Source organism: Phlebotomus papatasi, chromosome 2, assembly GCF_024763615.1.
Source record: "Phlebotomus papatasi isolate M1 chromosome 2, Ppap_2.1, whole genome shotgun sequence".
Taxonomy (NCBI): domain Eukaryota; kingdom Metazoa; phylum Arthropoda; class Insecta; order Diptera; family Psychodidae; genus Phlebotomus; species Phlebotomus papatasi.
Window position 1 is genome coordinate 42,949,556 of NC_077223.1, and position 27,811 is coordinate 42,977,366.

Consider the following 27,811-nt stretch of genomic DNA (forward strand, 5'->3'; position numbering starts at 1 on the left):
ATTTAGAAAATGAAAAGCTATTCCACAACCGATAGAAATAAAGTCTTCTTTTCATGAATTTATTATTATCTGGAGATCTCCTTATTTCTATTTTGAGAGCATAATAATCATTGTCGTTAATCATGGGTAATTGCACGAAGATGGATTGATATTTTCAGGGTGTTAGAGTTGGAATTTCATAAAATTCCGACAACCTTCCTAAATTGACTCTCAAGTTCGTCTAATTTTTCTGATCAATTTCTCACAAAACATGACTTTTTATCCAACTTTTCTGATGGATTTCCTTCTTCTAAAACTTCCGTGGATGATTTGTGCGTAAATTAATTGGAGGATATGGTGGAGGTTATGGTCGAGAAGTACTGAATTTATGAAAGACCTCGAAGGTTAGTAGTATATATTTTGCTAGTGGTGGCTAAAGAAACTGGCAATTAAATATCAGGGATTTCCATTAATTGAATAATTTATGATATCATTTGGACTTTCACTGAACTTTCCACGCATCTCTTCACCTTCAGGCCACACTTTTGCCTCCTATTCCAAGGGGGAACCGTCACCCATTCCCATATGGCGGACAAAGAAAGAGAACGCCTGAGGGAAATTAATGCGGGAACTTGGCGGAGATCCTTCTGTCTCTGTCTCCTACTTTTTTGCCAAAGCTCACAAGTGGCTTTGGGAAGAAGTGACATAGAAGAGAGACAAGGAGCGGAATTTTCAACTCAACATTTGCTTATCGATTTTGTTTGACAAAATACTCCAACATCACCCTCTTATTTGGCATGGCATGTATTTATGTTCTCTCTTTTTGGAAAATTTATGCTGATGGAAAAAGGCGAAGAGTGAGTGAGAGAGAATATTTTCGGCACTTCACATACGACTCCACGCTTAAGAATTGCCCACGATTCCCTTTGCAAAAGCTCACTTCACACGCCAAACTACACTTCCGTTAATAATTATAACTCCAAAAGCGACAGATTATTAGGACAGAAGATAAACTTAGGTATTTCGTGAGATTGTTAATTAATTCTATTTATGTCATACCACAGTTTCTGTGATCCTATAATTCAGTGAATGATTTCGGACACAGTCCGATCTTTTAACCCTTTAAGGACGATTGGAACACCGGTGTCCCATAAAGAAAATAATTTTTCCTGACTACCTGAAGTTATTTTTTCTTGTGTTTGTACGTAATTGCAAAGTAGAAGGATGAAGAAATCTACGATATACTTTTGCAAATCTAGAGAAATTTGCTATTTAATAAATATTTAAGCTAAAAATGACGAATTTTTTTTTTATTTCTCTCATATTGAAAATTGTTTTTAATTATTTTTTATACTCCTAATTTTTTTCTAAGCAAAACCGTTTAGGGAAATGAAACTACAATTCTCATACGTAATGTTTTTCATAAGAGTGAAAATTATCACTCATTGGTATTGTCAGAAAATTGATTTAAATTTATGGGCTATTTTTGTCCCTATCGTTCATAGAGGCAAAAAATACATTGAATCAGACTCTGTTGGACTTTTCAAGGTTAGATGCAAGACATTTTACAAGTTTTGTTTATCGATTTGTCTTTTATTGTTGATTTTCGGTCCGTAGAAAGTGTCTCGTCGTTAAAGGGTTAATTCAAAGCCGCAATAATGGGTTCTATCCGCCGGTGTACACAATGTGAGATTTAAAAAAAGTGTTTTTGAAATTCCACAAAGAGGGGTAACAAAGTGTCCTGTTATCTCCTGTACACAACCGATTTAAACCGATTCATAAGTTAGTCAAAAACTGCACTGCCCAAAATAGATCAGGAGTAATCTTAATTGTTTTTTGATTCGAATCGTTGAGTCTTGTTAATAATTTCAAGACCTTTCTAACGAACCCTAATATGATCCCATTCTGTTAACAATACGCCCTCTAGAGCTATTTTGACCTTTGATTATGAAAAACCGTAATCTCTAAACATATTCAAAAATGAAGAAATTGTTCCATTGCAAAAAAACATGCCTTGAATGGGAAGGGAAGGGGTGGGGGAAATAAGGAACATGGTAACGACACAGAGACCGACTTATGGGGAGTTCCCTGAAAATTCTAAATCTGTATCTCTAACCGTTTGGCCTCTAGAGTTGGCGACAGCAGGACGGACAAACAGTGTGAATTTCTCGTAAACCGTCTGAAATGCGAATGTATGTTAAGAAAAGTAGCCCAGGAGGTTGGATAGTGGAAATTTTGAGGGTGAAAAAATCGAAGGATAATATATACTATTCTCTCTGTGGAGTTCTAAGAATAAAAGAGTTCAAAATATTCAGTGCGACTCGATTAATGCAAGCTGAAGAAATTCCATATTTGGAACAAGTGAAATTGTTGCATAAATAGCAAACTTTTGAACCTCTTCTGTTAAATAAGAACTTGAGACAACTTTTAAAGAATAAACTATTATAATCACACCAATGGAGTAAATTGATGTTTATTCGTTCATCCTTTCATTTATTTATCCGCTGTTATGTCGGAAATGTAGGATTTAGGTAAGAGAACAATCTACATTTTTTTTATTTTTGAACTATAATATTGTTTTTAAATTTATTCAATTATATTTATGTTGGCTTTCAAATCAAATACAGTCAAGTGTGCTAATCCGGGCGCTTCGCTATCTGGATCGTTTATGACTAATTCACTTAAAATAATATTTTTATTTTTATTTCCGTAATATAGTCACTACAATAACATAAAATAACTATTCAAGTTTGAGAAAAAGCAAAAATAATATTTTTATCCATTAAATAAGTGAGTGTAATCGACTCATTTCAATCTTGTGCCAGATGGGTTCTTCACTAAAAAATTTTCTAGCAGTGATATTTTCGCTGGTTGATTGAAAACATTTATTGTTTTTTTCCTTGTGAAAAAAGTATTTTAAATCCAAAGGTTTAAATAAAAGTAAATTAGCGAAAAGGCGACCCAGTTAGTGCATGCTGACATATTTCAGTATTATCATTATTTTGTACATTTTCTTTAATATTTCTAATATTTTTTATATTATGTTTCTGAATGAAACAGTGAATAATTCTATGGATTTAGAAGAAGTAAAAAAGAATTTCATCAGTCCAAAAACAAGCGTTTAAGTAGCACTCTTCGGAAAACGATCCAGTTACCCCACCTTACTATATATGTTATCAATATTTAGAATTCGGAGGTACAATTTTTTAAAAAGTAAGGTTTTAATAAGCTTTAGTTTTCATTTTTTAAGACAGCGAGGTTGCTTGGGTTGCTTGTGCAAACTAGAGGAATTTATTAGGACAAATAATAAGTAAAATAATAATAAGTAAAATAAGTTCTTTGGAAAAAATGTATCAAAAAGATACAACTAATTCAATCATATTATAGTTAACGTGATCTTTATTTTTTCCCATACGTTTTCGATTATCCCGAAAATGGCTTAAAGGAATTTTCATGTTTATGACATATTTGTTTTCCGTAGAAATTGTTTTGATGGATATTGTGTTTATAAAGCAAATGATATGTCACTGCATTTTTCATCTAACGAATCTCAATGCCAAATGTTAAATAACTATGACAAGCTATAAACCCATTTAACAAATATTGAATTCATTTTTGAGGTATATAAAATCTAGTAAAATCTCTGTCGACCCAAAGCTGTTATAAAACAGTAATTCCAAAACTTTTTATCATATTTTTTTTGTGTTGTTTCGGAAAATAAGTTAAAATTTTAATTTCTGTTCTTAGTGGTGTCGTGGTGTAACTGATAAGGGGGTTCGGCTCTTTGGCGGCGTAAGACCTACGCCGTGATTGCCTCAGTTGTAAGTTCAAGTTCCGTCTAGTGTACCAATTGAATGAAGGGATGTTTTTCACAAATACTTTGTAAACTTAATGATCAAAATATTCCAGTATATAAAAAATAAAATAAAAAGTTTTATGTTTTTTAGATTTGTTTGAAAATTCACTCATAATGGCCAGCTCACAATAACTTTTGTTTGGTAAACATGTTTTTGACATTTCAGAGAGAGTGAATGAAACGTAGATCTAGTCATCTCGCCCTCTCTCATAGGAAATTATAAAAACATGTTTACAAACAAAAGTTATTGTGCGCTGGGCATAAGGTAAAGTGCCCTCAGTCGACTGGTTCCTCAACTCGACGGGTAGAGTGAGAGTTATTTATTCAATTTATTTATATTTTCTATAATATTTAGCTTATGATGCAACATTAATAAGTCAATTATTCCATAAATAAATACGAATCAGTGACAGTTTCATAGAAATTGACCATCAAATATTTAAATATTTAATTAAACATTTAAATTAACAATTAAAGGATCAAATTAACATGTTCTATTATGATAAATGTGCATTGAAAGTTTGAAATTTAATTCATCCTTTGTAAAAAGATCAAATTTGGATCAATTTGATCCTTTTAATTTTACCAAGTGATAGAAATATAGACAAGGCGCCATTAATTTCGTATTAAGGAATGTCAAAATATACTGTCTTGAGAGTCTTAACCTCAAAAGTCAAGTTTGAGATACTGAATTTTTATACAATCAAGAAATTTAAAGTTAAACAGCCTAAACTGTGAAGAACAAAAGGTATCGTACACTTTGCAGTCAAACAACTTGAAGGATATCGAATGAGAGTGGGACACCGGTCTCCCAAAAATAAAAAAGTTTTGGCTGTTAGAAAGTAAAGGTAAAATCACCTAATTCAGAACCAAGTCCGAAAAAAAGTTTCACAATTTCTAATGGAATACTTCTTCAATAAACACATAGGGTAGACTGGGGCAAAACTTTTATTTTAGAAAATAGTGAATATTGAAATTTTCGTTTTTACAAATTTTGCCACAGTATAGAGTTTTATTTATATTATTATCTATACACTAAGAAAACAAAGTGAGTACGATTGACTTTTTTTCGTCCATAACGATACCATTTTTAGGCGTAAAAATATATCAACATTTTTTCATGTTGATTTTACACTCTTTTAGGGGTAGGATTAACATGAAAAAATGTAAATTTAATCCCTAATACCCCTGAGAAAGACAATATTTACACCGATTTCGGATCAACACCGCTGGGTAAAATTAACATTTCCGTAATGTTATTTTAAATTTTCGAATTTCTCTCTGTGTTATATAACAAATAACTAGACAAATCGAAAATATGTTCATTTGAATAGTTTTAAGAGTATTAATGAAAAGTTTCAATTGAAAGTTGGTTATGAATCAGGAATTAGGCCATTCTACCCTATTTTGCTCTGGTGGGTTTTGTTATCGTAACATCGGTGTTCCAATCGTCCGTAGGGGATTAATCTTATAGTTAGGGGGAAGTGTGACACCTTTGAATGAGGGGAAGCTTTGAAATTGGGATTTTTCATTTATTTTTAAATAACATTGAGCCCTATAATGATTTAATTTAGTTGCACAAAAATATTGAGAAGCTAAATTACATTATTGTATAGTCAGGTCCATTCAAACATAAGAAAAATCCCAATTTCAAAGCTGCCCCGCATTTATAGGTCCCCCACTTTCCCCTATGCTTATTACGGTTAATATTGTTTTTACTCGTGGAGGCTGTTGTTAAGACGGCGGCGGCCGCCGCTTGAGTACCAGCGTCAGGGTATGGGCGGGCTGTGGGTTTAGTGGTATGGGGCGCATTGGGCTCGAGTGTTCAAATAAATAAATTGTTTTTTGTATAGTCTACAAAAGAGTTTTTAATACCAATTTTCTCGGGAGGTGGTAGCCAAGGCTAAGACGGCGAAGGATAATAAACAAGCAGTAATCCGTAAAATGTCAAATTTGCGTTTTGAAAGTATTTGTTGAAGGATTAATTTAGCAATTAATAATAAAAAAATAATATATATGTCTATTTGTCTATTTTGATCATTACTCATTTATATCTAGTTAATTAATTCATATTAAATCAAAAATGAATTATGTTTAATGAGTATTAATAATGCACGCAATTTATGGAGCAATAAATATAGGGGAAGGTTGGCATGGTTCGCACAGAGTGAACCTTCAAACAACGCAAATTTTCTCTTTGCAAAAAGCTAGTTTTTATTAAGCTCATGAGACGAGATGAGAAATGGTAAGTCAGCTCCTTGCAAACAAATAGAAAATTCGCATCGTTTGAAGGTTCACTCTGTGCGAACCATGCCTACATTCCCCTATTTAAGCTTTTTTGGTTGTTTTATTAAAAAATATTTCTTCTCATTTAACTGTTCAAACTCAAAGAGAATGCAGTGTATATATATGTTTTGTGATCGAAAGCTCTGGATTTGTATTAACAAAATTCTTTCCTCCTAAAATAAAATTCTAAGACTTCTTGAAAGCATTATAATTTCGTGATATTCCAATGAATCTAAAATTAGGATTGTCACATAATATTAGTATTGAAATTACAAATATTCCCTGTACTGTATACGTTGCCGATGGAAATATGCGGGAGGCCACTACCGCCCATTTTCACCATACAATTTCCTTTTCATGTCCTTTCCTAGCCCACAACAAGGTGTATTAGGCAATAGGTAGGCCAGAGGTAAAAAAAATTATATTGCCATCGTACATTGGGAAATGGAATAAAGTTATAGGTCTGTGGTATTGGGAATCGAGCCCACGCATCGAAAGTCACTCTCAGGTGTTTGCAATAGAGAATCGGGTGGTCGTTTGGGCAAAAAAAAAACTACATAATTGGATACTTGCCAGAAAAAAAGAGTTTCTCCTTTCACATTCTTATCCCTTCTTGATTCTTTTTTGCACACGTGAAGGATTCACCATCCACAATCACTTGAAAAATCCACTGGGAGAATTGCTATAGCTGAATTTTTTTCTTTTTTGTTAAAATCAGCACCTCATCCTTTCCAACATTCACCGAGAGAGTATTTTAGCCTTTTTTCACATGAAAATTCTCACACATTTTATCTTCATTCACCTTTCACCCCCCATTATAGTCACCCTCTGGTCCTGGAGAGCCATAGGAATTTTTCAGGACACTGTCACATTAAGTCACTGAGGGATGCCACTTGGGAAAAGCAGACGACAATAGTATCCCTTTGGAGAGCTCCTTGAGCCAGAGTCAGGGGTTACAGTGAAATCCGTGAAATACTATCCAGTATATCCGACGCACCATTTCCCCAAATTACATAATTTTCAATCAGTGCTCCTAAATCCTGTGAGATTTCCATTTTGGGGATTCTCTCGCGTCATGTGTCAGCATCACAATCCCATTTAGAAAAAACTTGGTACTACACATCCCACCCACAAAAAGTCCAATTAACAGGACTCCCTGTGGCTATTTTCGAGTTGTCCAACAGAAACTTCACACAAAATTGTCTCTCACAGTAAATTCTATAAGTTAAAGTTTTCTAAGCACAGAACAGAAAAAAAAGTTCAAGGAGCTTTTGCAACACACAACACACTTTGAGAGAGATCTGAACGAACTCATACACGCTCCACAATTATGGCGAAACTCCCACAAAATGTTCTCTCGCCGAGAGATTTTCCTACATCCATCGATATCCAAGGACCATAAGCGGAGAAAGGGCAGGCGCACCACATTTTTGGGTTCACACACGAGTCAGACAGAGAGGATGATGTCAAATGGATGAGAGAGAAAAGTTCGATCCCCCTGCGGAGCTTTTGCTAACTCTCTCTCTCTTCACAAACTTCTCTTTGGCGATAATCACAATTTTCTCAGGAATGAGAGTCGCAAAGTCTTTCAAGACGGATATGTTTATCTACCTCCTTAAAAAATGTTCGAAGAAAATTAGTTTACTTTTATTTAGCTGAAAAGTCCTTGGTATAAAGTAATAAGATTTTTATAGTAGATTTTACAAATTTCAACAATTCTTAGATCATTTCAGCTTCGTCAGGCTAACTCTAGAGGCCCTTTACTCATAAAACCAAATATTAGGTGAGGCTCTTAACAATCTCGGGCACTCAATGGGTCAATTGGTAGAGCACTCGCTCTATGATGCAAGTGTCCCGGGTTCGAATCCCCTTTAGGTCACCAGGAATTTTTCTGGCGTTAAAGGTGTTCGGATCCCATCCAGTGAGCTTCACTGCACTTGATTCCACGGGCATGGGACTGACAATCTCATCCCGTACAAGAAAAAATAATAATGGATGTCTAGAAATCCCCTTACGGGAAGACCTTGTTCCTTCATGGAATGTTGTGCCAGCATTATTATTATATTATTGTCTTAACAATCTCACCTACAATATACCTAAGAATATCTCATGTTCTTTGATCGCGTCCAAACGTTGCCAGAATGTGTTTGGCCCGTTTGCCCAATCCCTAATCATGGATATGGGTGGCTAAACAATTTTCCCGGCCGCCCGGCCGTCCATCCGGTTTTTCAAGCTCAATGACTCTCAAACTGAGAGAGATATCGACTTGCGGTTTTCGGCAGAAGTTATTACATCGGGTGAAAATTGGTTTTGGTGCATTGACCCTACCACCCCCACCCTTACTTTTGCCGTTTTGGAAACCCCATTTTTTGTTTTTTTTTTTTAATTAACTTGGCCCTTATGACATAGATCAATCTCAAATTTTAGCATGTTATAACTGGGCCTCAGAGCTTTCGATAAAAAATCAAGCCCTCCGATCCTGACGCTAGCTAGAGGTCAATTTTTTTTATGTTAAAATGGCTTTAATTTTAGTTTTAGAAAGATCTCGTGATATGCCACATCTTCTTCTAACATTAGAAGTTCGTAAAATTGAATCAAAAACTAACTAAATTCCCATCAGATTTCCACTTACTAAGCCGTTTCTCGACTTAAGCCGAGAGACGGATTATTCATAAATTGATGGAAATTGTAATCTGATCATTACTTTGATTATAATTACGTTAAGCCGTCTCTAGGCTTAAGTCGTAAGTGTGTCTAATGGCCTCTACACACTAGAGAAATTTATGTCCATATTGAAGAGGTTTTTCCTACATAAGCATAGGGAATTTAAAGTCAAGAAACATGGTATAGGGTAGAGTCAGCCCTTTTGGCCATGTAAGCACTTTTGGCTACGTAAAGTAAAATCGGTAAAATCACATTGTAAGGCAATTATGAGTTTATTTAGAACAGGAAAATGGGTCTTATTTCGTGACCTCTAATCTAACGAATCAGAAAACCATATTTGATTTTGTATCGACTTGATTAATTCTAACTTATTGAGAGAAATTCTCCACAAGATAAACAATCACTAAAAAAACATGGGATTCTTAAGAAACTTGTTAAGGTTAAGAGAAATTGTTTTGCATTATTTCATATTTTTGATGAAAATATTTGTTGCTATTCAATGAAAGTCCATTTCTTAATTTACTAAATTTTATTGTGATATCATCCTTAATAAGATTTTCTAACAAATTAAATGAAAATCGGATGTGGCTAAAAGAGCTTACTTTTTCGGCTGTGTAAGTACTTTTGGCCATTCATTTTCCCATACATTTTACACGTGGCGCACGTGGATTTCAGTGAAAACAATCGTGGCTTTTGACTGATTTTTACATCAAATAGAAAATGTGTAAAAATAAAAAGTCGTTTAAAGTACTCTAATAATCACATAAAATTGGTTTTATATAAAAATAGGACTTGTGCTGTGTATTTGTGAAAGTGTTCTTCTGTTATTTTATTAAAATTCTATTGGAAACAAGTGGCTAAACATGCATAGTTGCATAAAATGCATTTTTCACTAAAATATGCAAAAAAAAATTGCGAATTCTCTTGGATTATTAGGAAGAAACGGCTTTAAGGTATCTTTCTACAAAATTTCATTTTATTTAAATAAAGATTATAAAAATTACAAGCACATGAAACCATAAAGTGGCCAAAAGTACTTACTCTACCCTAGACCTTTTTAAAATTTCTTTATTTCCTACTCTTACGACGGCGACGTTGCGGAGATAGGTTGTCCCCTTACTTAAGTATGAATAGGTATGGGGAAGTTTTAGTTAGGTTTCTGGGAAATTACTTGGACAATTACACACTTGGACTTCATCACATTCTGGAACGATGTCACTATTTGGACGATTTGACACAGAAATGGTGACATCGTTCCAGAAATCTAATAAGAACTTCCCCATACCTACTCAATACGAGTACCTGAGGAAGGAGACAACCTATCTCCGTAACATCGTAAGAGTCTATACCGTGTTTCTTGACTCCAAATTATCCAGAAAAGACTGAGAATACCATTCAGTAGGGAATTTACTTCAATATGGACATAGGGGAAAGTGTTCTTCGAACGTTCATGCCTTCGAATAATGTGAATTTTCTTTTAGTTTCATAAGAAATTTACACATTTCTATCAAATATTAGGTGGCTTATCATCAATTGTTGATAATTTCGTGATAATTTAGTGTAAATCTCTTATGAAAAACAAAAGAAATTCACATTATTCTAAGGCATGATCGTTCGAAGGGAGAGCACTTTCCCCTACATTTCTCGAGTGTGTAGAGGTCATAAAGTAGAACGCCGGATATGACTAGCTCAAGAATTATTTTCACAGGGATATGGGGATTGACGACATAATCTTTGTTCTTGTACCGGATGTAAGCAAATTTTTATTCATATTTTGGAAAAAAAAATAACAAGAAGATAAGGCCACTCCTTTTCAGCCACATTGACTCTCATCTCCTCATTCGCTCTCTATAAACTTTGAATGTGTCTCTCAAAAGTCTGCTACGGAATTTCCCAAACAGCTCACGCGCTTCACAAGAGCTTTCCACTCAAGCACTTTGCGAAGAGCAAAAAAAAAATTTTAGGGGAAAAAGATAGATATAAGGGTATGAAAGTTTATACAGCGCAAAGATACTAAAACGCACCATCAAGCCATCTCTGTTCCTAGTCAGTTTGTTTCACTCACACGACTTTTGAGAGACTTTCCGTTCTCTCTTTATTGCAACCCCTGATTGGCAATTGAGATTGGACTCTAATAAATTGGAACCACTTTGGTGTTATGATTGTCATTGATTGAAGCTACTTTGCGATTTCGATTCACAACGACAAATAACTCTCACGACCAATTCACTTTCATTAAAAGCTGCATGAGTGTCCAAACCCCTGTGAGAATACTGAATGGGTGGGGTTCAGCATGTTCGAAGTTCCATGAATATTTTGGATATTTTTCCATAATAAAAAAAAATATTTGCTGTATTTTGTAGGTAAATTGTGCTTCTAAAATTTTCCATTTTCATCCTCCGCATCCTCCGTCATGTATTAGAGTAGAAAATGAGAAAACCCCAGGAGATAAGAAAATTGAGAAGACATCACCTTTGTCCGAAAGTTTAGCAAAATCTATGTTTAGGTATAACCTGACCTAACTAACCCTGTGTGTAGAAAACCGAGTAAACTCAGGGGATTACTACAAATTGTCCTACCAATTAGTACCGCTTTTTGGGGTGTGTATTAAGATGATGCGTTTGTGTCTATTATTAACAATTGACAATTTATTTTAATTAATTCAACTACTTGGCATTCTCGCCCATTTGATACCTATCAAATAATGAATGAATTTGTTTAATTATTTATTGAATGACAGCTTTATTGAATGTTCAGATTACAACAAGGGATAATTAATTAATTATCTAAGGTAGGCAAAAGCATTGTAATAAAACAATGCTTTGTGTTAGACAATTTTCTGCTTAGGACAGCATTTTTTTCAATGCGAATTATCAATGAAAAAAAGGTTCGTGTGCGGGCATTTATTTTGACTTGATAATAAAATATTTATACGAGTATTGCATTTTCTGAGACAAAAATACTGTACACGATTCTCCAATGGATTTTCAAAATTTATATAAAAAAATGTTAAAAATAGTTTCTGGAAACTTTCATACTTGCACAACGTGCACAACCAACCAATATTGTTTTGAAATTTGATATAAATCTAAAATAAAATTATAATGATCTGAAATGTAGTGAAACATTGAGAAACCTTGCGGCACAGAGTGTAAGATTTTTGTGGTGGAAGAAGACAAAATTCGTTTTGGGTTTCTTTTCCAAACCATAAATATTTCATATAATATGGATCTTTTATGCAAGCTCGTGGTAGTTATGGGTTATGTTATGTTCGGTCTTCTTCAGAAATAGGGATTCACCCATGTTTAATCTTCCAAATTTCTATTTGTCTTTCCGTTCAATGGCTAAAGGGTGAAAAATAGCGATTCCAAGTAGAAAATTCCGATAAGATTTTCATCGAAATAGAAATCCCCTTTACTAGTCTTTACTAGTGTATGGATAACATTTAAAAAATTAGATAGAAAAGCACGCCTAAAAGGTATCACGTATCAGGAGTATTCAGCGGATAGTTTGCTTTTGTCGTTTTTGTACTACTTTTGTTTTTTGTTCTTGTTCTTGATTTCTTATATTATTTATCTCAAATACGTATTTGGCTTGAAACACTTGATTCTGTGTTAGTCGTTTGATTTTTGAATGGTGTTTTCAAAGTGCCTGATCTGTGATTCAGTCCAAGTAGAGTGTTAACATTTCCCATCTGTACGAGAACTTTCCTGCGAAATTGATACCTGGCTGAAGAAAATAAGGGCCTTGACAGACCTGAGGGTTAGCCGAGAGACGGCTTAGCGTAATTATATTAGAAATAATGGTCAAACTGCATTTCCATCATTTTCCACTAAGTCGTCTCTCAGCTTAAGTCGTAAGTGTGTCAAGGGCATAACAATCCTCGAAACAGGGTTGTAGTAGAATAAAACACCAAAAATCAAGAAATATAGGGGAATGTAGGCATGGTTCGCACAGAGTGAACCTTCAAACAATGTGAATTTTCTCTTCGTTTGCAAAGAGCTGACTTACCATTTCTCATCTCGTCTCATGAGCTTATTAATTATCTATCTTGGCTAAGAAAAGACGAACTCTTTGTAAACAAAAAGAAAATTTGCGTTGTTTGAAGGTTCACTCTGTGCGAACCATGCCAACAATTCCCTACAGGTTTTCCGTCTACTGCCTTTCATTCGTCTCGACACAATAAATAAATTAAGCAAGTAAGGTAGAGATCCGGTAGTCGGTCAGTTCCTCAACTCAGTCAGTGTATTTAACCAATTTTTAACGTTTTATAGTCAATTTCTATGAAATTTTCACTGATTTGCATTATGTGTAATAGACATTATAATGTTAGACCGGTTAGACCATATTATAGCAAATCTTACTAAATTGAATAAATAACACCACTGGCCGTCTTGAAATAAATCTTTAATAAATCTAATCTAATTTAATAAATATAATCTTTAAATAAATGAAAATTGAATACCAAATTAATCGATTTGATATTTTTGGTTTTTGCTTTACGATTTGGTTTTGGATTTTGTCTTTATTATCTTCCTGATTTAATTTATAATTTCTTTTACCAAAGCAAATTTATTGCATATCTTAATTATCTTAGTTTAAAAAAGTAATTTTACGTTTTACAATTTTTTGACAGTCTATCTGAACCTCAAATATTAATTAATGAAGCATTAGTTTACAAATATAACTCGAAATTACTGCATGTCGTCCTCCAAATTCAACTCCAAATTGAATTTTCTAGACTTTATCATTGGCTTTTGTTTTGAAAATATATATAATGTAAAAAAATTCATGACCATTTTACCATAAACTCATGTTTTCTAGTCAATTTATATAGAATTCAATTTTTTTCGGGCGGATACGTTCTAATAGCCTCTTTCTACGAAATAGTCTTCATTAAGGGGTTGCGTGGATTAAAAACGGCATTATTAAAAATATTTTTTCAACATAATTAAAAATTTAATAATTTTCAGTTCTTAAGAATATAAAAGTATAACATTTAATTTTTTTATATTTTCTGTAATTTTTATTTAAAAGTATTGAAAATTCTGCCGTAGGGACCTGATTTTCGTAGACCTTTTTCAAGTCAAAAAAAATCTGTTTCGTAATAGCAGATGTATTCAGCTCGTACGAACGAAGCATATTTTGTGTCCTTAATCACAACTTACCAATTATTTAACTAGATGAAACATCTTATAAAATACGCCGAAAACATAAATTTCATTTTTTTCTTCAAAATTCTTCGTTCAAGTACGAGTTTAATTTTCCATAGGAAATATTTGACTTTTTTAATTTCAGATAAACCTAGGTACTTAGATAATTAGATAATACCCAGATTAGGTAATACCTAACCTAGGTTTTTTTCAAAAAGGTCTCCGAAAATCAGATCCTAATGCCTTCGGTACACCTTTTAGCTCGGTATAATTTCATAAAATCAAAATTCGCATGCCTTTCTTTCTAAAAAGATTTGCATAAGTGTCTTACTTTTTCGGTCTCAAAATTGGACTGAACTAAATTTAATTCGCTGTGCTGTTCAAAAGAAGAAGAAAAACATACGAAAGAGTAGGATAGATTATATACAAAGCTTTTAAGAAAGAAAGGAATGTGAATTTAGACTTTATGAAATTTTCCTGATCTAAAAGGCGTGTCGGAGCCATAAGGGCTGAATTTATAATAACAAAACTATATTTTATTGCGCTTATGCGTTGTGCGATTTAACTTTTAATTTTAGATGTTTGAAAGTTGTCTAGGCCAACGTTTTGTCTATATATATCCAATCTGGCAGGAACCGGTTAAGAACTAATAATTATTTTTTATATGAAATACAATTAGGGTAAAGTGGTACAAGTTGGACAGGGCTTTTTGTCATGATAAATTTAGTACTTCACTTTTATTTGTATTTTTTTATTGCTTTAGTTTTATAATTTGGTTCCTTGTGCTTAAAAACAAATTTTGTACTGTATTTATCAAGAAAAAAGTCATGTCCATCTTGTACCGGCGAATTGTCCAACTTGTAACACTAATTCCAAATTATATCATTTTACCCTACATTAATCCTGAGCTTAGTTATTTATTTTTTCATTCATTTATTTTCAATTCAACCGCTTATCCCTATTGGGGTCGCGGGCCCATGACACCCAAATTAGCAGCCCACGCTTGTCGATCCTCCGCGCCACTTCAGGAAGATGTTCGGGTTCGATCCGAAAGCGCTCCCATGCAAAATTCTAAATTTTATTCAGCCACCTTGTCCTAGGTCTGCCCTGAGGTCGAGGTCTCCTCACAATGGCTTGCATAGCTTTTCTGGGGAATCTTTCTTGCTAGTTATTTATATATTTATTAACATTTCTTTAGTGAAATGGATCTATAAAGAACTGAATTTAAAGGTAAAAGATGATGGGGTATACAGCATCTAAATAACGTGTTCTAGCATTTTGCAAATCTAAGACATTTTACCACCCTTCTTTAATCTAAATTCAATTCTCTTGAATTTTGCTGCTATGGGCAAAATTTTAAAGTTTTGAGTCACCATTATTAATTAGTTCAATGCGATTGTGAACTGTTTAAAAATATAAAATAAAGGACACGGTAGAAAAGCTTATCCAAATATTTGGAACCATTATTTACTTGATTTGCAGAAGTGTAGGACAGCTAAACTACATTTATTTTGTTCAAAAAAAATTTTGGCATTAAAAATCACGAGTTCCAACATTCTCTGTGGAGCCTGAGGCTCTCTGCTATCCCCTTCCAAGAATGCAGAAAAATGCTCCAATTTCGTCTGATTTACTTTAGTGTATAGTACCGTTACGAGATAATGTTCTGCAGGTTCTGCATCACTAATTCTTGGTATTTGTAAATATGAGATTGTTAATTCGCTTTTACATTGAACTTTTTTCCATGACTTGGAGTTTATTTTCCGTACTTGAAACTTTTTTTCTCCTACCTAATATAGTCACAAATTTTCATAAGACGGTATTGTTATGTTCTATGGGTTCTATGGAAAATTCTGGTAAGGCGATGAACAACAAATTGATGCAAATTAATTTTTGTGTTAATTAGAAGGAATGCGCGAATTTCATTCCTTCAGTACATGCTACTCGTGGTTTACTTGCGTAATTTGCATATTTCATAATTAGTGAAAAACACGATTCTGCATAGAAATAATTATACATTGGATTTAGGGTGTTATACTGGTATATACAATGGAAAGGTGACACAAGAGAAAGGACGTTCTTTTACATCATTTAAGCCGGCAGTGTTATCTGAAAATGCATTAAGTAACATAAATTTTGGTAGGATAAAAGCACACGAATGGTAACTACAGAATTTACTACTTTATACAATCAATCTTTACATTATTCCTAGATATTCGAATTGCTGCAGATACCAAGTGATCTGTGTGCTAGGGGAGACTGGGGTAAAATTTGTCAAAACGAAAATTTCAATATTCACTATTTTCTAAAATAAAAGAGACTGAGGCTTGAAATTTTTATTATAGATAGCCTTTATGAACCTTCTTAAATTTACAAAGTTACAAGGGATCCGAGGAAGGATTATGTAAAATAAAAAATAATGAAATTTTGAGCCCTATTTATGGAATATTTGGCTTACAGAAAATATCAATACTGATTAGCTCAATTTAAGCGCATATTTCTCAATAAGATAGAGAAAAATTATTTTCGACAAAGTTGTAGAGGAATAAATTTCCTATAAAAATATTTTTAAAGTTTGCGAGGGTAAAATGTTACAAATTATCCAAAGACTGATAAAATTTGCCCCAGCAATTTTGAGAATCTCCACAAAATCGACTTTTAGAAAATTATTCAAAAATCACATTTCTTTTGAGATAGAGGAAAATAGTCCTATTAGATACAGTAAATTTCCTATAAGAATATGCTCATTATAAAACGTTTAGGGTAAGTGTGCCAAATTTCGGCATAGTTGCATATAAGCAACGAAGGCCTTAGTTTGAAATGCAATATTTTTAATTCATTTGATATTTTTTGTTACCTCCTTTTCGGGAGGGTTGTATGGAACCTTGAAGTCTAGTTTGTTTTCTTCAAATCACTTCTTAAAATATTGAAAAATTCATAATAATATGGACATTGCTTTGGGTAGTATTCCGGCCACTTTGAGTGAAATACCGGCCACCTTTTTTCTTACCATCTTTTATGACGCAACGGATAGAAAATTTCAAAACGTCAAACGGAACGAGTTTAATATTTAGTTTAATACATTTATATGACCCACAAGCCTTGAGATCTTCCGTGTAATTTGTCCTGAAGACCTGAAGAGTAGCATCTCAAATTTACGCGCAGATTCCCGTAGTAATTTGCCCTTCCTGAACTCTTCCAATGTCTTTTCCACATCATCTTTTTCATAGAAGCTATGGTTTTTTTCTATGGACATTGTAGAATTCAGAAATTGAAAAAGAAAACATAAAATGAATAAGAAATTTAGGAAAGCAAAAGATGTTGCCGGAATAGGCAACACTACCTCACCGGAGAGACGCTCAAAAAGTATATACTTTTTTACGCGAATCACCGGATCCAGCTAGGAAATTTTACCCGAAATTTAAAGATTGATTCACTATTAACATAAACAGAAACGATCTTTTATGAAAACTAATCAATTTTCATTAAAAACACCGAAAGAAAACCTTCTGCACTTCACCACAAATCACAAGACGGCTAGAAACACAATCGATCTGTCACATTTTTTGTAAGACTCTTTCCACACTGAGCTTTTGCAACGCAATTTAAATTCAAATTATACCTCAAATTTTACGGTCTTTGTGTTAATACATCTTAAAATGAATAAATATTTAAAAGCAAAATGAATTCATTGACTATTCGAAGATTACATACATTATTTTAATTAATTTATTTGCATGTCCGAAATTACACTCAAAGTGGCTGAAATTAGAAGCTGGCCGAAATTTGGCACACTTCCTCTAAGTTTTCTCAGAGTTCGTGAAAGAATTAAGTATGCGTTTTGACAAGTTTTGCCCCAGTTTCCCCTACTTCTTTTCCTACGCGTAATTTACCATCAGTGTTGTCCAAAACCAAGTCTCGTCTCATTAATAAAGATTCATATATGAAATTTAATTTCTTCCCTTTTGGCACTTCCTTCCTCAACAACTGGGATTCACCCCAAACCATATCCCCATCGTCAGAGTTGCGTGCCTGTGTCCTACAACTATTTTATGCCCTGCTTATACGTGTGTCTAATGGAATACTGTGGGGATCTTTTTTCGTACGTTTTCCTACACCCCTCCCCCCCCCTGCCCCCCTCAAGCAAGGAATTTATGTGAGAATCTCTTTATCCCTTTACCTCTGTGCCAGTGGTAACAATTGTGCGTGGTTGGGTGTGTTTGGGTGAAGGATGGAACTTCAAAGTGCTTCAACTGTTGCCACAGCAATTCAATGCGTATGTTTTCCCGATGAACACGATGGTAAAGAGGCGCCTTTTTAGCCCCGTAAGCTCGTGATAAATCTTAATAAACGTGTGGTAGTTGTGATGCCTTTAAAGTTATCCGGTAAGATTTTACAGAAAGTAGAACATTTTTTTTGGCCATCTTCAGAGCTAGGTTATACATCCAAAGCTTTGTTGGGTTAACGGTTGCGTGTCTTACAGATATAGACAGCATTATGTAAAAGCTTTAGAGACGAAAATCAGATTTTTTTTAGATTTAGAATAATGCTTGGGATATAAATCACAATATCTGTGATTTTCTGTAAATGCCATCGAAAAGTGAGAGGTGCTTGTTGCTGAAAAGTCATGAGAGGTGGTGGAAAAGCCCCAGCCATAAAGTTTCACTTTAAAAGGGGACGCCGAGAGCCTTGGCTACAATTTGATTGGATGAATATGGAGGGTAAATTTCTTTTGCCTCTCGAAACGTTGTCCAATTTTTTTTACTGATTGATTTTTACGATTCCACTCCCAAATCCATAAGGTCCTTCAATTCTCACCACACCTCTATGCCTCACCCTAATGTGATTATTGCTGTATGATTTGCCATGGTTTAAGTCTGTGTTCTCGTATTGAATTTTCTATGAAAAAAAAAAAGAAAAAAGCGCGAATGTTTTATGAAAGATTAAGACAGAATTCTATTGTCACTGATACTTTTCCACTTCTCTTGTTCACTTGAATTCCTCAGATGGTCGTCAAGAAAGCTCTCTATAAAAGAAGATGTGCACAAGAAAAAAAAATCAATTTACATCACTTGCCTCTTATTGAAACTTACATAAAGTTTTAATACAAGTCAATATGAAGGGATCCAGCCACATTTTCGCTCTCTCGCGATAAAAGTTATAATAGTAAGAGGAAACAAAAACTTTTTAATTAAATGATTTTGCTGCTACACAAAATTATCTTCATTCACGCATTTTCCATAAAATTGGAACAAGCTGGCAAAGAATTTTTACGCTCATATACAATCCCAAAAGTATTCTTCTTCTTTATCTCCTCCAAGAGAAATTCTTCTTATAAGGAGGTTCGTTCTTGACAATGTGAAGAGGATTTCATTGACCTCCATTTGAATTGCCCAACCCCACTGACTTTCAATGTTATACTATACCCCAGAAATTAGCTTGTTGTTTTTCAGCTAAAACATGGTAACTTCTTGAGAAAGGAGGAAGCTTCATATGCCCATTTATTTGGGCTATAGTAGAAAATCTCGCAGCTGCTCCCATACTTTACAAACCTCTAATATAAGCTAATATTAAATATTTATAAATTATCTTCTCATAATTATTATCATTATATTATTATTCGTTTATCTGCAGTGTCAAATGTTTAAGTGAAAAACTTGAACAACATATACCTATATGATGAATATACATTTAAAATTCCCTCTAGTCCACTTTCATTTATGGAAATACCTCTTTTGAGAATAGTTGCAGTATATACATATGAAGATATTCATTTGTCTTTGAACAGAAAGCTAATTATTATAGAGAAAAGAAAAAATACCAGAAGAAACCAAGTGAAACGTTTGAGTATTCTCTCAAAGTTTTTTTTACAGAATTTTAATCCTGGAACTCAAGGTTAAAGGAATATTATAATCGATTTTGAGTTATTATTATATTTCTATGATTTCTATTCCTTTCATTCTGAAGGGCGAGGGTGCTTTCTGAAATTATTATCCATGGATAATAATTTCTAAAATAGATTATATGAAAAAAATCATGGCATGATCTTTGAATGATTTTCAATCGTTAGCTACTGACCTAACCTAAATTACTGGTCTAAACCGTAAATGATAATTTCCAGGTTTTACTGATCAGCTCTATGAATAGACATCATTATATTAGGAGAGACCGGGGTACATTTAACCAGCAAATGAAGCTTCTTCTTCGCATATACTTTGTGGAAAAATGATAAGGTTTGTCTAATGTTTTTATATTTCATAGGTAGCATTAGGATATTGGCTGTAAAAACGTGTAGTCCAAAGCTCTAAAATCTTTGTTTTTTTCTAGGGAGAATAATGAAGAACGTATGACACATAGGTAGGGGGAACTGGGGCAGTAGTAAACAGGGGTAGTTGTAAACACTGTGATTTTTTCATTAATTTTAAGACTCCAGAGGATAAAACCCATAAGCATTCATAGATACCATGGGGATGTATGCACACAGATGAATTGGTCAATAAAATCCTAGTACTTTAAAAATAAAAATCATTTTTCTTGAAAATGTTAATATTTCGATTATTTTGGTCATTTGGATTTCCACCTAGAAATTGAGAACTGTGTAAAATAATCGAAATGTAGCAATACCAGTTCTTTCCTACAACCTTTAGGGTTATATTAATGTATTTACTAAAGATATTGAGATTCTCAATTTTTTAAAAGAAGTAACAATTGGACAGAAAACAGCATTTGGGGTAGATGTAAACAGGCAATTTTCCTGTAATTGTAGATGTCGTGAGTGTAGAATAAATGGCAATTTTTTTTTGTTTTCATGCAAAATTTCTAATTAATTGACTACGAAAAAATTGGTGGCTCTGTGTTCAATAAAAAGTCACATGATGTCAAAATATAGGGAAAATCCATTGAAAAATGTCTTTGATTTGCATGCTTTTAGTTTTTTTTTGCTATTTTAATTATTCTTTGTTAAAGTGTAGTGATTTTTTGAAAATATACAGTCTTTATATATCTCTGAAGTAATTGAAATAATTGAAAGTGGTGCAAAGTTAATTTGAAGGGTGGAAAAAAGGGTGTTTACATCCTCCCTAGAAAGTGTTTACTTCTACCCCAGGTATTTTGTGAAAAGAGAAAAATGCATAGTAACACAAATTTTATTTTTATGGAAAACTTAAAAGTTTTCCAGCATCCGCATTACCCTCGATGTATTGCCTATACCCAAGGGTAAAACATGAGATAAGAAAAATTTTCCAAAAAACCACTGTGTGCTTGGAAAATCGCCTCAAATACGCATCTATCGAAAATGGTTACATGTGCCCCAGTCTCCCCTACAGTCGTCTTTTAATTCATTGGTGTATTGGAGTATTGGTGTATTGGAGAGAAAATGATTTCAACCGCATGGTATAGTATTCTTAAATGCCCCTAAGGTGGTCTTCAGACTAGATGTTTAGCCCAGTTCCCGAAGGTCTCAAAATTCTATATAGTGAATCCTAAATAATAAGTCTTTACTCTTAATATCAATTCTTTAAGTCAAAATTTTCAAAAAAAAAAAAAATCCTGACACATAAGAAATTTTAGAAGTTAAGCCATATGGCTAAACCTTAGGTCGGAAGCCCGTATAGCGCGAGGAAATTTCATCCAAAAAATGGGTCAGTTCTTAAGAAAATTGCGTTTATTTAAAATTTGAGATACTACATAGAATGTATATTAAGGGCGTTTCAACTAGGAAAAAAAATCTTTGGCACTATTCTCACGGTGCTGTATTTGATGAGACAAGAAAGTTTTTCTTCTAGAACAAATTTCTGATTTTACCGGATTTTACACTACAGAGAGGGTCGTTCAGCCACCTCTAAACAGCGTCTGATCATATGGTCGTAGAAGAAAAATTCTTGTCTCATCAAATACAGCACCCTGAGAATAGTACCAAAAAAATTTTTTCCTAGTTGAAACGCCCTAATGTATATTATACTAGAGGAGACTGGGAAAAATATGTCAAAATGAAAATTTCAATATTCACTATTTTCTAAAATAAAAGAGACTGAGGCTTGAACTTTTTATTTATAGATAGCCTTCATGAACCTTCTTAAACTTTTGTAATTCTTCTTCTAGGGATTCTAGGAAGGATTATGTAAAATAAAAAAAATAATGAAATTTTGAGCCCTATTTTTAAAATATTTGACACAGAAAATATCAATACTAATTAGCTGAATTTAAGCACATTTCTCGTTAAGATAGAGAAAAATTAGCTTCAACAAAGTTGTAGAGGAATAAATTTCCTATAAAAATATGTCAATTTGATATTTTTAAAGTTTGCGAGAGTAAAACGTCACAAATTATCCTAAGACTGACAAAATTTGTCCCAGCAATTTTGGGAATCTCCACAAAATCGACTTTTAGATAATGATTCGAAAATCACATTTCTTTTGAGATAGAGGAAAATAGTCTTCTGCAATGTTGTAGAGCAGTAAATTTTAAAATAAGTTTAAGTTTTAAGTTTTAATGTTCTTATTAAATGCTAGATTTTGACAATTTTATCTGCGGGCACAAGGTCTTTTCTCGGTGCAAAACTACTTCTGAGAAAGATCTTTATAATGTTTAAAAACTTGTCCTTGTTAATTGGGGAGGCTGGAACAAAGCTTGTTATCAAATAGAAAATTTCAAAATTCTATATTTTCCAAAATAAATGACACCAAGGCATAAAATTTGTTATTATAGATAGTCGTCATGAACCTACTTGAACGTGGAAAGTTTAAGGGAATTCATAAGAAATATGGAAAAATAGTATTGAAATCCTAAGACCAATTTTTGAAATATTTGCCTTTTATGTAGATCAATATTAATTAACTTTATTAAAACTATTTTTTCTTTAAGTTAGAGAAAAAATGGTCTTTGACAAAGTTATAGTAGAATAAATTTCCTATAAATATATGTCAATTCGATATTTTTTGATTTTTTGAATTTTCGGTTACAAATTATCCAACATGTGACAATATTTCCCCTTAGAAGTTTTGTCTATCTTCTCAAAATCGACTTCTTGAAAATGGATCGAAAAGCACATTAACTTCCAGTATACAGGAAATTAGATTGTAGAAAAAGTTGTAGATCGATTAGTTTCCTATATAAGAATATGTTTATTATATATCGATATGAGCTCAAGAAAAAATTAAATATCCGTTTTGACAAATTTTGTTCCTGTCTATCCTATAATAGTCTTTTTGATAACCTTTTAAAATCCAGACTGCTCCCAATGCTAACTAAAGTACAGAATATTTCGTAGCGAATATTTAAAAAATTTATATAGGGTCGAAGGAACACCTCTTCGACAGTGAATCCCTATATTGACACTATTGTCAAAATGTTGAAATTTATTTAATGCATCCAATAAAATCTATGTAATATAACGTTTTTTCATTAATCTGCGTTTTTCGATAAGGATAAGTGTTCGAGTTTCGTATTCCAAATGGTGCAGAGTAGAGTGTCAATAAATCCTGATACGAGTTCTTAAAATGTCAATAAGTGTTATTTTCACCCTACTAATACACTCGAATTTACAAATTTGAAAACACTCATAAAGCATTATAGATTTTTTGTGTTAAATGAGTTTTTTTTAAAGAAACATTTGATAACAATTGAAGTTGTTATTAATAAAAATAGTTAAATTATTTCCCATTGAAAGCTTTCCCATAAGCTTTTATAAACTGTCCCTTTCGTACTTTCACAGCGTACTTTCGCTTTGTTTCTTCATATTTTTTGAGTTAAAGGAAAAGCGATCGAACTTTATGAAATATTTGGTATACTTCGATAGATTAACTACAATGGCTCATAAATCAGTGAAATTAATTAAGACACAGTAAAATGTTTCAATTTAGTACAGTTTTATAATTTAATTGTCAATTGCATAACTCAAACGAGAACCGTTGTGGAGTTAACGATATTTGTGAATGCATTTTAGTAACATAAAAGCTTTACCCTATTCCTTTCAAAGAATTAAGAAAAATGTACAAAAATTGAAAGTGCCTCTTTACTGAGAGAAATCCGAAAAAGTTAAAATAACATTCCGGAAATGTTAATTTTGCCCTGCGGTATTGATCCGAAATCGGTGTAAATATTATGCTTTTTAGGTGTATTAGGGGTTAAAGTTACCCTTTTTCATGTTAATTTTACTCTTAAAAAGGTGTAAATTTAACATTATAAAATGTTAATATATTTTTACACCTAAAAAGTGTTAAAGTTATGAGGAAAAAAAGTTAATCACAACCTCTTTTTTTCTCAGTGTTGGCTAAGCTCCATTATATTAGATGAGATCATATATTCTGTCAGTAGAAGAGGTAAAAAGTTTGGAGTGGTATATCTCAGCTCCTGATGAACATAATTGGATGGGTGAACTATTGTTGGAAAGCTTGGCTCATTAGCTTTTAGAATCTGGTATATGTAGTCTGCTATGAGTAAACCATGGTCATCCAGAACCATTTATGTCGAAGAAGACACTTTTTGCAGCGTCATTTTTGACCATCTACTTCTGGGACCAGGAGTGACCCACAATTCTAACATATGGACTATTTGTTAGAGGAACTCAAAGGGTATAATTTGTGGAAGAAACTTTTTTTTTTGGACGTCTTACTTTTTTTTATTCATCGACTTTTGCAAGAATTTTAACATTTTATACGCATAGAAAAAAATGACAGAAATCCTTCTATCTCATTTTCTGGACAAACTAATGAAGATATCGACTTGGAATGTTCTAAGTACTCCCCCATAAGTTGATCCAAGGAATCCAAATATTATATCAATTTCATCCCCACGTCTATCCTTCCCCTCCAGAAACCACTCTTTTAGGATTTTTGTAATTTTTTCCTTGCGTGTAAAATGTTAAAATTCTTGCAAAAGTCGATGAATAAAAAAAAGTAAGACGTCCAAAAAAAAGTTTCTTCCACAAATTATACCCCTTGAGTTCCTCTAACGAACAGTCCAAGTGCGAGAATTGTGGGTCACTCCTGGTCCCAGCAGTAGATGGTCAAAAATGACGCTGCAAAAAGTGTCTTCTTCGACATAAATGGTTCTGGATGACCATGGTTTACTCATAGCAGATTATATATACCAGATTCTTAAAGCTAATGAACCAAGCTTTCCAACAATAGTTCACTCATCCAATTATGTTCATCAGGAGCTGAGATATACCACTCCAAACTTTTTACCTCTTCTACTGACAGAATATATGATCTCATCTAATATATTCCAAATTTAGCCCCATATCAAATTTGCTATAAATTTTTAATTGGTTCGCAAAAAAATCTTACACAATATAGAATAATCTAGACTTTTGTGATACTTGTGACCGACTTTCTTTATACTTCCTTATAAAAATTCTCTGAAGCACGGAGAGCTCTTACTATGGATAGTATAAGGTAGAAAAATTTTCTTGTCCCATAATAGTGCAAACAAAGCGAATAAAAGTGCATCATGGAATAATGCGATTAGAGTTATCCATGCCTGAAGGCATAATTTAATTTGATAATTTTTTTGTGCATATATTTGTTGCTTTAGCGATATCACTTTATTACACTTTGAAATGCATTCCCCAACTATCTTCTACAATTTCATATTTTCTCACTCGGAGATCTTGTTGTACATCGCAACCACAGATTGTCCACAATGCCTGGTATCATATTACTTATGTTTACTTTTCGCCGGATGAGTTTCCTGGACACAAACACGGAAAACGTTCAAGGATGGCAAAAAGGCGAATTTATAATTGCGATTGCGCACATAGTGGTATAATAGTTTCTATTAACGTAAAATGAGTTTCAGAGCCATAAATTCTCAACTGACATGCAGCATTTGCATCTTTGTCACTAAACTAAACGGTTCAGTTGCAATCTCATGTTAAAACAGTAAAGTGTCGGAGTGTCTTGTGCAAACAGCCTTGTATTGTGGATAAAGTTTTTTTTTCTTAGATGTACAGTGACTACTTCCTACCATCACATTTTCTAAATTATTCAACAAATAGCACCAATTTTTCCATAGGATTACACATTTCTTAAGACAAAATCTCCTGGTACATTCAAACATCAGCCAAAACCTGTTACAATATTCTCCAACGGACATTTTCTTATGCCGAGGCACTGTGAGTGGTCCTCAGCCAGGAATACTTAAGCTTTAATGTGTAATTTATGATTATTATTTTATGACCCATCTATTTTCATAACTTTCTCTCGCGTCGTTAAAAATACGCAGCTTCACAAGAAGGTGTGAGTAGGATTTTTCCTTTACTTAATTGGGTGGTTGTTTATTGAAGACATTATACTCTGGGTATCACCACATAAAAGGATACGTTACTTTCTTAGGAGGTCCTTTGCGTTCTCATGGAAAATTAGTTGAAGAAGTTGTAGATTGAGAAGCTATTAAAATTGATCCCCTAAAAATACCACTTGAAACTTTCGAGGAGTTTTTGAGGTCATTGTTCTCTCACTGCGACATTATATTTCAAAGAGGAAACGTTTTGAGAATTTATATCACCGGAAATATTATATTTAGGGTAAAACATTTTCTTCATCATGAGAATTTGTCTTATGAAATTGTTAAGTGTGAAAGACATATATAATCACTAGGAAAAAGGAAATTATCCTGTGAAAATTAAGAACACACATCTAATGATAAGGTGGTTGAAAAAAGAACATTTTGAAGAAAAATTGTGCTATTGAAATACCAAAATTTTCAAACTAATGCACTCTTAACATAGTGATGCTTTTCAATTTTATTTAAACATCCTGAGAAAATATAAGAAGTTTCATAAAATATAACATGTTCACTTGGTCGGATATTAATCCAGAGTTTATTGTTTAGCTTTCTCAAATTTCCTTTCAGCGTAGGGGAAAGTGCTCTTCCTTCGAACGTTCAAGCCTTCGAATAATATGAATTTCTTTTGTTTTTCTTAAGAGATTTACACTAAATTATCACGGAATTATCAACAATTAATGATAAGCCAAGTAATATTTAATAGAAATTTGTAAGTCTCCTAGGAAAACCAAAAGAAAACTCACATTATTCGAGGGCATGAACGTTCGAATGGTGAGTACTTTCCCCTATTAAATAAACAATCATCCTCAGCACACAGCATTTTCTGCAATATTATTATTATTATTTTTATAGATTGTAATTGAGAAAGAAACAAGCAATTTCTGACGTTTTTTTTTATTTGTTTCTTTTTCTTGTTAGTGAAGAAAGATTCTCATTTATCCTTTGCATTTCTACAAGATAGAGAACTATTTGTGATTGGAGTAAAGTGTATGACCGTTTAATTTTTAGTGCCTAAAGGACTTTACTCTCCTACTCCGAATGTGTTTAATAAGAATTTTGTGATTTTAATGAAGCAAAAAAAATATATAAAATGGACATCAAATTTTAAGAAGAACAAGACCTAAGATGGGATTGTTAATTTTTGGGAAAATAAAAATGTAATGAAAGAGTGAAACCTCTCTGAAATTTGGACACTTTTAACCCTTTACGAAACTGACCAAAAAAAGCGTTTTCTTTCTGACTTTTTCTGAGAGGAAATAACATATTTTTCGGTAGGTCACCGGTGACCTACTCGTTCTCAAAGAGTAAACACCAAAAAATCTGTAATGGCCTAACATGGTGTTCAAGGCTGAGGATTAGCCCAATTCTCGAAAATCTTGAATTTCTAAATTCTTCTAAACTCTATAAGTAATTTCTGTCATTTTTTAAAGCTTTATAGGTCCTAGACAGAGGTGCTGTACTAAGTCAGAATTTTCACAGAACTTGTAAATTGTATTAGAATAAAATAAAATGGTCTTAAGATTACAAATTTAACTCATTTTCCTAGGACCTCGAATTTCAAAATAACAATAAGTTGTAATGATTTTCA

General features: G+C 33.0%; 3 protein-coding genes across 4 annotated transcripts in view; 1 reads left to right on the forward strand and 2 right to left on the reverse strand.

The window, feature by feature from the left end:
* The window catches only part of LOC129801162 (dopamine D2-like receptor), a 91,934-nt gene extending 84,457 nt beyond the window's left edge, over positions 1-7,477 (reverse strand). The window contains exon 1 of one of the 2 annotated variants that reach the window (XM_055845942.1): positions 6,695-7,477. The gene's annotated coding sequence lies outside the window, so the exon portion shown is untranslated. The remainder of the gene's footprint in view (positions 1-6,694) is intronic. The other variant, XM_055845940.1, reaches the window with a different exon arrangement.
* Positions 1-27,811, reverse strand: part of LOC129801176 (40S ribosomal protein S12) — a 422,333-nt gene that overhangs the window by 331,642 nt on the left and 62,880 nt on the right. The window lies entirely within an intron of this gene.
* LOC129801167 (PDF receptor) overlaps positions 25,769-27,811 on the forward strand; it is a 36,895-nt gene continuing 34,852 nt past the window's right edge. Inside the window, exon 1 of the mRNA XM_055845948.1 lies at positions 25,769-26,089. The gene's annotated coding sequence lies outside the window, so the exon portion shown is untranslated. The remainder of the gene's footprint in view (positions 26,090-27,811) is intronic.